This window comes from Taudactylus pleione, unplaced genomic scaffold (genome assembly GCF_031769625.1).
Source record: "Taudactylus pleione unplaced genomic scaffold, aTauple2 ptg000041l, whole genome shotgun sequence".
In the NCBI taxonomy this organism is placed as follows: Eukaryota; Metazoa; Chordata; class Amphibia; order Anura; family Myobatrachidae; genus Taudactylus; species Taudactylus pleione.
The window spans coordinates 7,300,064-7,311,590 of record NW_028284443.1 but is presented as its reverse complement, the minus strand read 5'-3'; the positions used below and the strand labels follow the sequence as shown (position 1 = coordinate 7,311,590).

Here is an 11,527-nt window from a genome sequence, read left to right as displayed (position 1 = left end):
ATGGGCCTGCAGTATTCAGTCATTACTAATAGACTAGATTTACTGAGTCGACTGCATTCATCTGCTATATTCCAGTGACTATTTGTGTATAAGCCTGCATATACCTTGTGCCAGTTTCACCTACAATAATCAAGTGCCTCTGTTAAATGATTACTGTCTGCTTTCCCTGCACTACTCTGTGTGATTTAATAAAGCCTTAAGTTAATTCATCTCTGGGATGCTTGTACCGTATGTTTCTAGTAATCGACTCATACAGGGAAATTCCCCTTGAAATGTGACAGGTTGCAGGATAGTTCCACCTACATTTAACTACTTTTGTAAGACCATGTGTTTTTATCCTCAATGTAGTATTTTGGACCTGTCATTTGCCAGGTCCCTAGCTATTGTTCTCATCACTGCAGGGGTTTTTTCCCTCCATTTTCCCAACATTCCAATCTCTCTCCCCCATTCCTTATATCTATCCCCCTCTATTTACTTTCCTCTCAATCAGTAATCAGTATTATGAGTCATGGACTCAGCTGAACTTTCTGTAGATCCAGATTCGTCATAGATAGACTATTTGCCATTAGTACCTCTCCTTTTACCACAGCCCAGCTCCCCTGGTGCTCAGTCTGTATGACATAGTAAGTTTAATGTGGAATACAGTAAGGTGGACTGGTAGGAACATGTAAGAAACTAGTGCAGGAACATACCTCATAAGTTTAGGCACTACTTTACACATTTCATAATCAGAGTTAAGATTTGCTTTAATGTCACAAATAAAAACATCTCTGTGTCATTGCATAGAAATAAAGGGTGGGGGAAGGTCAAAGTGCCCTAACAATGGACAACATGAATTCACCTGGTTTTATTGAAAGCTGTGAGTGCATCTTCACACCACCAAAGTTACAGTACAGTATGAGCACCGATTAGTAAAGCTATCTCTGTTGGCATGGCTTAGGTATGAAGCCTGGGGGGATGATATGGAGGTACAGTGTGTAATGAGTTACCATGAATTTATCTGGTTTCATTGAAAGCTGAAATTGCGTCTTTACACCACTGCGGTGATGTGCTCTGATTAAATGCATGTTGAGCTTGGCAATGTGTGTAGCGGTTAGTGGCAAAGCTATCTCTGTTGGCATGGCATAGTGATGAAGGCTGGGGGGATGGTGTGAAGGTACAGTGTGTAGTGAGTTAAGCACAGTACCCTGTCAATGGTCACCATTAATTCATCTGGTTTCAGTGAAAGCTGAAAGTGTATCTTTACACCACTGCACTTTACACTCTCTGTGGCATGATTCCAAATGTTACACAGGCAAAACTAAACTTTAAAAAATATATACTGCTTGCAGATTACACAATACACTCGAACCCCGGGTGACGGCTACAGTACTGAATGTGAAACTTTCACTTTCACCACTAAGCCACAGAAGCACTGATGCTGTCTGCTACACTACCAGTGCCATGCATTGCAGTGCAAAACTAAAACTAATAATCTACAGTATTTACTGTATGCACTGTATTGTATATAAAATAATATTGATTCAAAAATCACATTGCTCAATGCCCCTGGACGTGTGGGGTTGATAGTGTAAAATAAAGGGTCATATTGTATGATCCATTTATCTGTTTCTGTGAGACTACAGGTCCCAGCCAGCCTGCCCTGGCATCTCTCATGTCTGGACAGTAATTGGCAGCTGACACACACTCCAGTATACAGAAAATATTTAAAATATTTTTAAAAATACAGGACTCGCACACTGATTTATTTAATCCTTTATTACGCACTCAATTACAGCTCTCGATCCATGACGAACACACTGTATAGCGTACCGAATGACAGGTTCAGTCAGCAGGTGGTGCTACTGAATGTGAATTGCTTTATTTATGCATGTGCAGTGCAGTTCAGAAAAAGTGACATCTGGTGGACAGAAAGTTGTATTACACTCTCCGGCTTTTCCAGCGTCTCAGTACATTACGATGCGACTCAGTACGCCAGGAGGCAACTTAATACAGGAAGCTGCCGCATTTCAGAGCATGGCTAGCAGGACACGCTACATGGTGTATGGATGCTAGATGTAAGACGACACATCTGTATTTGCAAAGATATGTTTAAGCTATCCGGGCCATGTAAAGGCATCTCTGTACCAGTGGTCCCTAATGCTACATGATAATAGCACCCACTTTGGGTCATACAATTGCATACTGTTATGCCACATGATAATAGCACATACAATAATATATCTAAATTGAGGGACAACTCATCTGAAGGTACCCCAAAATCCTCCAAATGTTGTATAGATTTTCTTGTCCTGTTTAAAGAAACATTTTAATTTTGTGATCATGACTGAAATATTTTTGAAATAAAAAGACCATTGATTGTTGTGAGCTTGCAGTAGACAGACCAGTGATTAGAGGGCTCATAACACATGATGATATGTTTTATGACACACACAAAAAACTGATCTTTGCTGTTGAAGTGCATTGTGTGGAATACAAATTTGGCAACTATACTGTAGAAGTAAAACGGGATGAGATACAGGAAGCATGCATTTATAGACTGTTCCTTAAAAAATGTATCAATTATTTCAATTGCTATATTTCTCTAGAATAAACAAGCACAGAATACATTTTAAAAAACAAAAACTTTAATTTTAACAAAACAAGTGTAGGGTATCAATAAAATGATTCTATTTTGTATTGTATAAATGTTTCAATGGAAATGTGACACATTTTATGCAAGTTAAGGAGTAATAGTCTTTGGTAACTTCAGGGCATTAATTGCAACTTAACAACTATATAGCAGTGATAATTGTACAAAAACTATCCGTACTTACACTTTGTATTCATTGGATATAACTGCAGTAGCTAAAGATATTTGCAGTCATAAAATAGAGTTTGAGTACAAAAATGTATAATCTGAAAAAATGCAGTCCTCATTTTCATGAAAAATATCTAGCATTTATTAAGTATTCTGTTTAGAATATGTCTTCTGGTAAATCTTTTTTTTTTTAATCTGCATGTATAATGTATATTTTTTATTATGCATAAAAAAATTAAACACTAAGCCATCAGATAATCATCTTTTGTCCTTAATTTAAGTGCCATAAAAATACAGTAAATACCTCTTTCCTCATTCTGACTGGCAATGTTCCTAGAAAGCTGCAGTTACAAGGCATGGAGCCTAAAATAGTATTTTTTTTTTATTTGTACTAAGAGCTCCAGAGAATTGTCAGTTCAATCATTTACAGATCAGGCTGTTCAGAAGCTTTCATAAGCACTTGAACAATGTGAATAAATGGAGTCAGAATGACTGCTTGTTCTACCACACAGCAAATAAAGGTCTCTCTATTGGGACTGTAACCTTTTACATGTTTTTGCTTAATGTACAGAATTAAATATGTCTTTGCTACATTCCATGATACAGTAAATGTATCAAATGTATACATTGCTGTTTGTTGCTATTATTTATTACTTTTTAAATTTACCACTGTACATTTTATACCAAATTTTAACTTGCAATATTTGAAAATGACTTAATAAGATTGAGATTTTGTTATGAAATTGTAATATTTCATTGCTCAAAAACAGCAACTTTGTAGTAATAAAATAATGTAGATTTAGATATATGTATTGTTTTATACTACTACTACTACTACTGATAATAATCGTAGAGCATGACCCTTGTGTGTTTGATTTGATTATTCTTTATGAAAAAAAATGTATGTCTGATTCTCCAAAAAAATAAAAAAAAATGTCCACCAGGTGGTGCTGTTGAAGTACTACTGTTACCCTGGCCTGAAGGTGATAATGTCTATTAAAATAAAACATAACAATATATCCATAGTAACAAGACTAATTTTGAAATATAACCCAAAAAATTATAAATATTTTAGAAAGATACTTTTTAAATACAAAGTTTGCTTGCTAAGCATAGATATGCCTTGTTAAAGTGATATATTTAGATCTCTAAAAATAGAGTACATTAATTCTGCAATGCATAAATGTGGGTAAAACAAATTATCTCTCTTGTCTCGGTTGCACTGGCCTATAAATCAGATAGAAGCTTGAAAGATGGGGATACAATTGTATTTTTATGCAGAAATTTTTTATGAACAAATTACAAAATGCTAGTCAGGATATCCGTGTCTATTGTTTAAGAAACACTGAATTATTAAACATTTGTGGGCTTTGAGTTTTACAATATCTATTTTTTGTGCTCTCTTTGTAAAACTGGAAAAAATAAATTGTGATAAAAACATGTCATGTTTTTTCTTTCTCGGTTGCAATTCAATGGTAAAAACCATTAAACCATCAGGGAATAAAAGCAAAAAAGCAAGGGTAGGCAAAAATTAATACATAATAAAACATAGACAAACACTTGTGTGTCCAGACCACTTTACTATCTAGATGAAATACAGTTTTTTTTAGGAAAGATAATAATTTCTATGGTTACCACATTTGTTAGTCAACACATAGCTGCATCTGGAGCAGCATTACTAACAAGATAAATTCAAATCCTCTTACTTGACACTTTAAAAAATGAGAATTGGATTAACCATTTCCCAATCATGAAACTGTGTGTGCTGAGTTAGCATTGACTTCACCTTGTTAAGTAATTGCAGTGTATTAGTACAGCAATAAACATGAACTAAATATATGCTTTAAAAAAAGAGCATCTACAGTCAGTAGTGTAGTACTATTCCAAAAAATCTAGCTGAAAAGTGTTCAGGCTTGTGTAAATATTAACAAACTCATACATTGCTATTTACTGCACTATACACAATATGAAATGAAAAGATCTAAATGAGAAAAATACACAACTGAACTCTGACATCTATATTCTGGACAGAGAGACTAATATTCAGAAAATTGACATAACATCTCTTGTGCAAGCTTAGTGCCTGCTCCCAATTTCAATTGTGTAACCTCTGCAGCTCTCAGTGTGACCCATGTATGAAACTAGATGCATTACATACTTTGCCAGGTCAGCTGTTTCTTGCATGATGGTTACTCTATAGAAGTGTAATAAAAGAAGCAAAGCATCAATTAATCAAAACAAATCAGACAGTAATCTGTACAGGTTGAGTCTCCCATATCCAAATAATCCGAAATACGAAATATTCCGAAATACAGAATTTTTGGAGCATGACTGAGATACTAAAACCTTTTGTTTTTTGATGGTTCAATGTACACAAACTTTGTTTAAAGCACAAAATTATTAAAAATATTGTATAAAATAACCTTCAGGCTTTGTGTATAAGGTGTAAATGGAACATAAATGAATTTCATATATGTACACAAACTTTGTTTGAGCCACAAAATTTTTGAAAATATTATATAAAATGACCTGCAGGCTGTGTGTATAAGGTGTATATAACACATAAATGCATTCTGTGTGTATATTTGGGTCCCATTCCCAATATATCTCATTATGATATGCAAATATTCCAAAATACGGAATATTCCGATATCCAAAATACCCCTGGTCCCAAGCATCTTGGATATGGGAGACTCAACCTGTATTAACTTACTGTATCAGCAGCCATTGTAATATAAGATAAATAAGTGTTACAAGCTATGACAAACAAATCTGACAATTTATTGTGACCATGTGGGTGAACATATTTTCCATTATCTTTTGAAAGTTAGCCATAAGGCAGGAACAGGCACAGCACAATTCTGCGGAGAAGTTTCAGTTGTCAAACACTTGCAATTGCTATTTATAATTTTCCAAGTGATAGAAAAATTTCTATTCATTTGTGCAAACAGAAGCAAAACTTTGCAGCACACTGGTACATTATATGGCCTGTGTAAATATTCCTTACTTTGATTTGATGAAGTAAGTAGGAATCACACAGCTCTTTCCCATGGATAAAGGAGGAGACCATGTATTGTCCATCTCAACTTATTTGATTAGATATGCTGTTTGAACCCTACTGATGCTATGATCCATTTAAAATAATTGGACTACCACTCTGCTCCTATCAGTCACATGTGCTGCAGATTTGTTGTACTGGCCAACAGGGGTACAGAGGAAATCTCTGGTGGGCCCCACTGCTTGAGGGTCCAACCCTCCTCTAGGGGTCAGGCTCCAGTCTGTGCACTCCAGTTATACATTGTTACTGTATTAGAGAGTCAGGTACTGTACAAGGAGGAGCAGGAACACTGATGAAGATAGATGCTTAGATCTTGACTGAAACTACACCAGAATATGCCCTCCTGCAAAGCAAAGAGGTGTTCATGACACAACCCTGTCCCTTTTTTTTGTTGGTTGGGGGCTTTAGCATAATGTACACAATTCCTGCCTGTGATTGGAATGGCATTGTAGCGCTGCATTCATTCACTAATGTCATCCCAGAGGGAAAGCTTAGATTTTTTTTTACAGTGGCATATATTTTGCCTTTACTAGAACTAGGGGTGTATGTTCATACAATGAGTTAGTTGTTGGTGCCCCTCCCCCTCTGTTAGCAATCACAACCAACACCCCAGTCCCATTAGCAGTCATACACGCTCACCTTAAACTACATTCACTACCAACACCCCAGCAGCACCCAGTCATGCAATCTCTCTCTCCTGCATACACTGCTGACTCCCCAGCAGCACCCAGACACACACCATTTCCCCCCCCTGCATTCACTACTAACACCCTAGCAGCATCCATACACACACCCTCTCCCTGCATTTATTACTAACACCCTAGCAGCACCCAGACACACTCTCTCTACCTTGAATTCACTGCCAACACACCAGCAGCAGAACCCACCACTCTTCTCCCCTGCATTCACTGCCAACACCACATCAGCACTCAGACACCAACTCTCCCTCCTGCATTCACTGCCAACAACCCAGCAGCACCTAGATACACACATAACGCCCTGCAATCACTCTCTACACCCCAGCAGCACCCAGACACACACTCTTTCCCCTTCTGCATTCACTGCAAACACCCCAGCAGCAGCACTAAGACACATGCTCCTCCCCAAATAACTACCAACACCCCTGCACACAAACACTATCTGTTGCTGATCAGGGTCTTCCATTCTTGCTATTTGTTGCTCCTATAACAACAGCAGAGGCAGCAGATCCTGCTTGTGTGAGGAGAAAAACCCAACAAAGGAAGGAGGGTCATACACTCTAGACTCTGCCCTGCACTCTAGACTCTGCCGTGACACTCAGACTCCAGGGTGGGGACAGGGAGGACCACAGCACAAGCTCCCCAGGCTTCATGCTTTTTCCTGCTCTGGAGCACGTAAAGCAGAACCTGGAGCAATAGTGGTCAGTGTATTACCTTCAGGACTGGTGCCTGGCAGTGACAGCCATCCATTGTCTCCATTGTCTCCTACATTTGCACCCCTGACTAGAAGTAATACAGTTCTCATTTAGTTTTTTACTCTGGTCGGTCGGTATCAGATTGCTCATGAAATGTGCAGTGCATTAATGTGCTAAACCAGATCACCATCATGTGCTTAATTATTATACATATGTTACATTATACTGCATTCCCAGGTTCCCAGGATTATGATATATTCACCACAGTGATAAAATTGCAGTTATCAATCAGGTATATTCAAATAGAAAGTATGGTGGTCGCTCACACCAGCTTAATGATATTGCCCAGGTGCTTGTAAAGGGTGGGGTTTACACTGAACCATACAAAAAAGGGATATTCCCTCCAGCACACTGCAGCAATATTAGCAAAAATACTTGAATCCTACATGATAATAGAAATTCAGAGGTATTAGTTGCATACATTTGCAAATATATGATTAAGCGCCGGGTCAGAGTCAAGGCTCCTCTATACCGGCGTCCCTAACATTAAGGGGTTCATATCTGAGGCACAGGGCACCCCAAAAGAATCCAACCAAGGACCATTCCCAGGGCATCAGAGGAAATATGGAAGAAAGATTATAGTGAAGTGTAAAGTATAGATGTGTCAAGATAATCAATAAGTGTTAATATAATAATAAATAATTAAAATTACATAAATAATAAACAATCAAATAGAAAGGTGATGAAAAAGTATCTATGTGAATTAAGTGGTGATGCCCTGAAAAAGGCCCAACCAGAGCAACTCCGGGGGCTCCACGCCCAAACGCTCACCCCAAAATAATTATTGCTACCAAATATTAGCACCCACTCTGGGTCATATAATTACAATTATTGTACTGCATAATAACAGCACATGTATAAGCCAAGAGCTGACTCACCTAGGAGGTACCCCAAAAACCTCCAAATGGCACTATATGGACCAGCACATCCTCCCAATGCTGGCTCAGACTCCCATGCAGGAACTCGATCATAAAAATACTTACTGTCTGACCATCGTGGTAGCACTGCCGAGGCACATTTATTGTCTGACTGCCATGTCAGCATAGCTGCTTTAATCCCCCAATTCTAGGGCATACCCAATGTTATCTTAAAGGTCTATGTTTTCATTGTGTACGTGGATATGACCTGTGATTAGTCCCCTGTCTCCGATATTTAGGGGAATTGATATAAATGGTATACCATGTCTGTCTTTCACTTTCACCCTGTGTATTGTGATTATGTGATGATATATTCTATTTGTGTCTGTATCCAATGCACACTATATTAAACACTCTGTGAATTACTGCAGTGTATAATTACATATGAGAGAGTGTGCCCGGTGTAGCGATACACGTTCATTATTAGGAACACATAATTCATTGCCCTCGCTTTTTAGTGGACATCACTTATAATATCTGGCAACAGTTGATGCTGCTTATTTATTGTTAGTCCCTTGCCCTCGATATTTAGGGGAACTGATATAAATGGTATACCACGCTTTTCTTTCACTGTCGCCCTCTGTATTGTGATTATGTGATGATGTACTCTACTTGTGTCTAATGCACACTGCATTGACACTCTGTGAATACTGTAGTGTATAACCACATATGTGAGAGTGAGCTTAGTGATAGTGAATGATACACTCTCGTTATTGTATACACATAATTTATTGTCCTCGTTTCTTTAGTGGACACCACTCATAATACCTGGCAACAGTTGATGCTGCTTATTTATTGTTCAAGGGGACACAGATTAGCATCATTCCCATTGGAATATATGGGATTTACAAATGAATGTACATCTATGAGAATTGTATAAGGAATACCATCTGCATGCAATATGAATAATTCCAGGTACTAACAGATTAATATTATTAACCTCTGCAGCAGATCATGTGTCTGATTTGAAAATGTTATATGAATATGGTAGACATACGTTAGTATGCAATATAACCCACCTTCTTAATAATCAAAGCATGCTTGTGCAATACTTTGTTTACATTTCATGGTAATTATCCAATCAAAGTGGACTTCTCATACGGAGTTAGTCCTACATTATGCCTTTGGCTATGCTGCACCAGGGCATACAGTCTCTTGTGTAAATAAAGTCCTACTACCATACCATACTGAATATGCCCAATCTCGTCTGATCTTGGAAGCTATACAGTATTGGGCCTGATCAGTACTTGGATGGGAGACCACCAGGGAATACTGGGTGTTGTAGGTAATATTTAAGAGACGAACTGGGACACAGTGCATGATAGCAAGGGTATACAGGATTATAATTGATTTGATTCATGTTTATTTTAGGGTCACCACGGGTATTAATTTCCTGCATACTTAATATATGGTATGAACAAGAAATGTAAAACTTACAGAGGATTAATTACCCGGTAATAGTTTTAACATTTATTTCGCCACATCCACTTATTTGGTTAAAATGAGGAGATATGCAGTCTTCTAACAATCGCTAATAAAAGTTAAATTTTAATAATTTTGATTTAAGAGTGCCCCAACAACTAGCCCCTCTTGGCTTCTTGCTTTCTGTACATCCTTTAGGAGTAGGTAAGCAGGTCGGCGCTGCAGGCAGCAGGGCTCAGCAGAGGTAGGCGGGTCATGACGATGCGATCAGGTCATCATAGCTCCGCCCCCACTAAGCAATATCCACAATTACTGGCATTGTGAAGCAGGGAAGGAGCCATGATGATGCAAATTGCGTTATCGTCTGCCTGTGCCACTCACTTCACTGCTCAAGTGAGCGGCCGTGACTGGGTGGTCCCAGCCTCCGGGAAACTTGTCCACCTTCCTGGGCACATCCCGGCCCATCTGGGGGGGTAGGCAAGTATTTCCTGTGCTTTTGCAATCCCCCCCAATTCTGTGCTGTACAAGCGTCATCATGTAATATATTGTGTTAAAAGACCTGAAAAATTCTGAAACATTCAATCAAACAACTGCAGTTCCTGGCAGCCCTGGGACCTGATGGCTATATGGCCCTCTAATACAAGAAATCTGGCTCTCCATTACAAGAAATGTATGGGGTCCCTTGTACCTATGCTCCTGTTTTTTTTTTAACTCACTTCTTCATGGTGCTAAATTTGATAAGGTCACCACCATAGCTAAGACAGTAGTTGTTCCTAAACTGGATAGGGATGCTTTAGATATGGGTACAGTAGTTATTGCCGGATATCACTCATTAATGTGTTGAAGATGTGAAACATTTTGCTAAAGTCCTGGCAAACAGTCTAGGTGCAGTTATTCCTTCCCTACCTTAACCTGCTTAATTGGGATTTTTTTTCCCAACAGGCAAACTGCTGACAACACGAGGAGGATTATTAATTCAATTCATATAGCCCGTAGTTATTCCCTACCAATGCTGGTGGTGGACCTCGATGCTGAAAAAGCTTATAAAAGGGTGGTATGGCCCTTTATGGAACAGTGTCAAGAATCATTCTCACCCTCAGGATTGTGCTGCTCTGTCCTGGTGGGGGTTACAGAGGGTGTTGCCTGCGGTTCCTCAGTGTGTTGGTGGTCTCAGGGGTACGGAGCTCGAGCAGTGATCCCACTGGCTCCGGGCACTGAGCGCTGTGATGGCAGCTCCTGTCCAGTTAGGTGTGTCACTGGAGGGTCCTCAGTGTGCTGGTGGACTCAGGGGTCTCAGGGCCCCGGGGGCATTCCCGCCAGCCCTGGACACTGGGCATCGGCATGTTGATCCTGTTCAGCTGACCGCCATGGCTCAAATGGGTAACCAGATCAGAGGCCACCTGACAGCATCAGCCAATCCATGTGAGTCACAAGGTATAAAGCCTCCCTCCTGTCAGCATTAAGTGCCTGATCTTCATTGCTGATACATGCTCCTGACTTCAGCTCCCATTCTGGTAATGCTTGTCTCTGACAAATCCGGCTCCAGTGTATCTCTTTAAATCCGGTCCCAGTCCGGCTCCAGAGTATTTCTTCAAATCCAGTCTCAGTCCGGCTCCAGTGTATCTCTTTAAATCCGGCCCCAATCCAGCTCCAGTGTATTCCTTCAAATTCAGTCTCAGTCTGGCTCCAGAGTATTTCTCAACTCTGATCCATTCCAGCATTAGTATATGCTCCAGAGACTCTTCCATTCCATTATTAATATATGCTCCAAGTCTGTTCCATTCCAGCATCAGTATATGCTCCAAAGACTCTTCCATTCCATTATCAATATATGCTCAAAGTCTGTTCCATTCCAGCATTAGTATATGTGCCAAGTC

General features: G+C 39.2%; 1 pseudogene; it reads left to right on the top strand.

The window, feature by feature from the left end:
- The first annotated feature begins 9,397 nt into the window (after positions 1-9,397).
- LOC148537947 (5S ribosomal RNA) lies at positions 9,398-9,516 on the top strand (annotated as a pseudogene).
- The last annotated feature ends 2,011 nt before the right edge of the window (positions 9,517-11,527 follow it).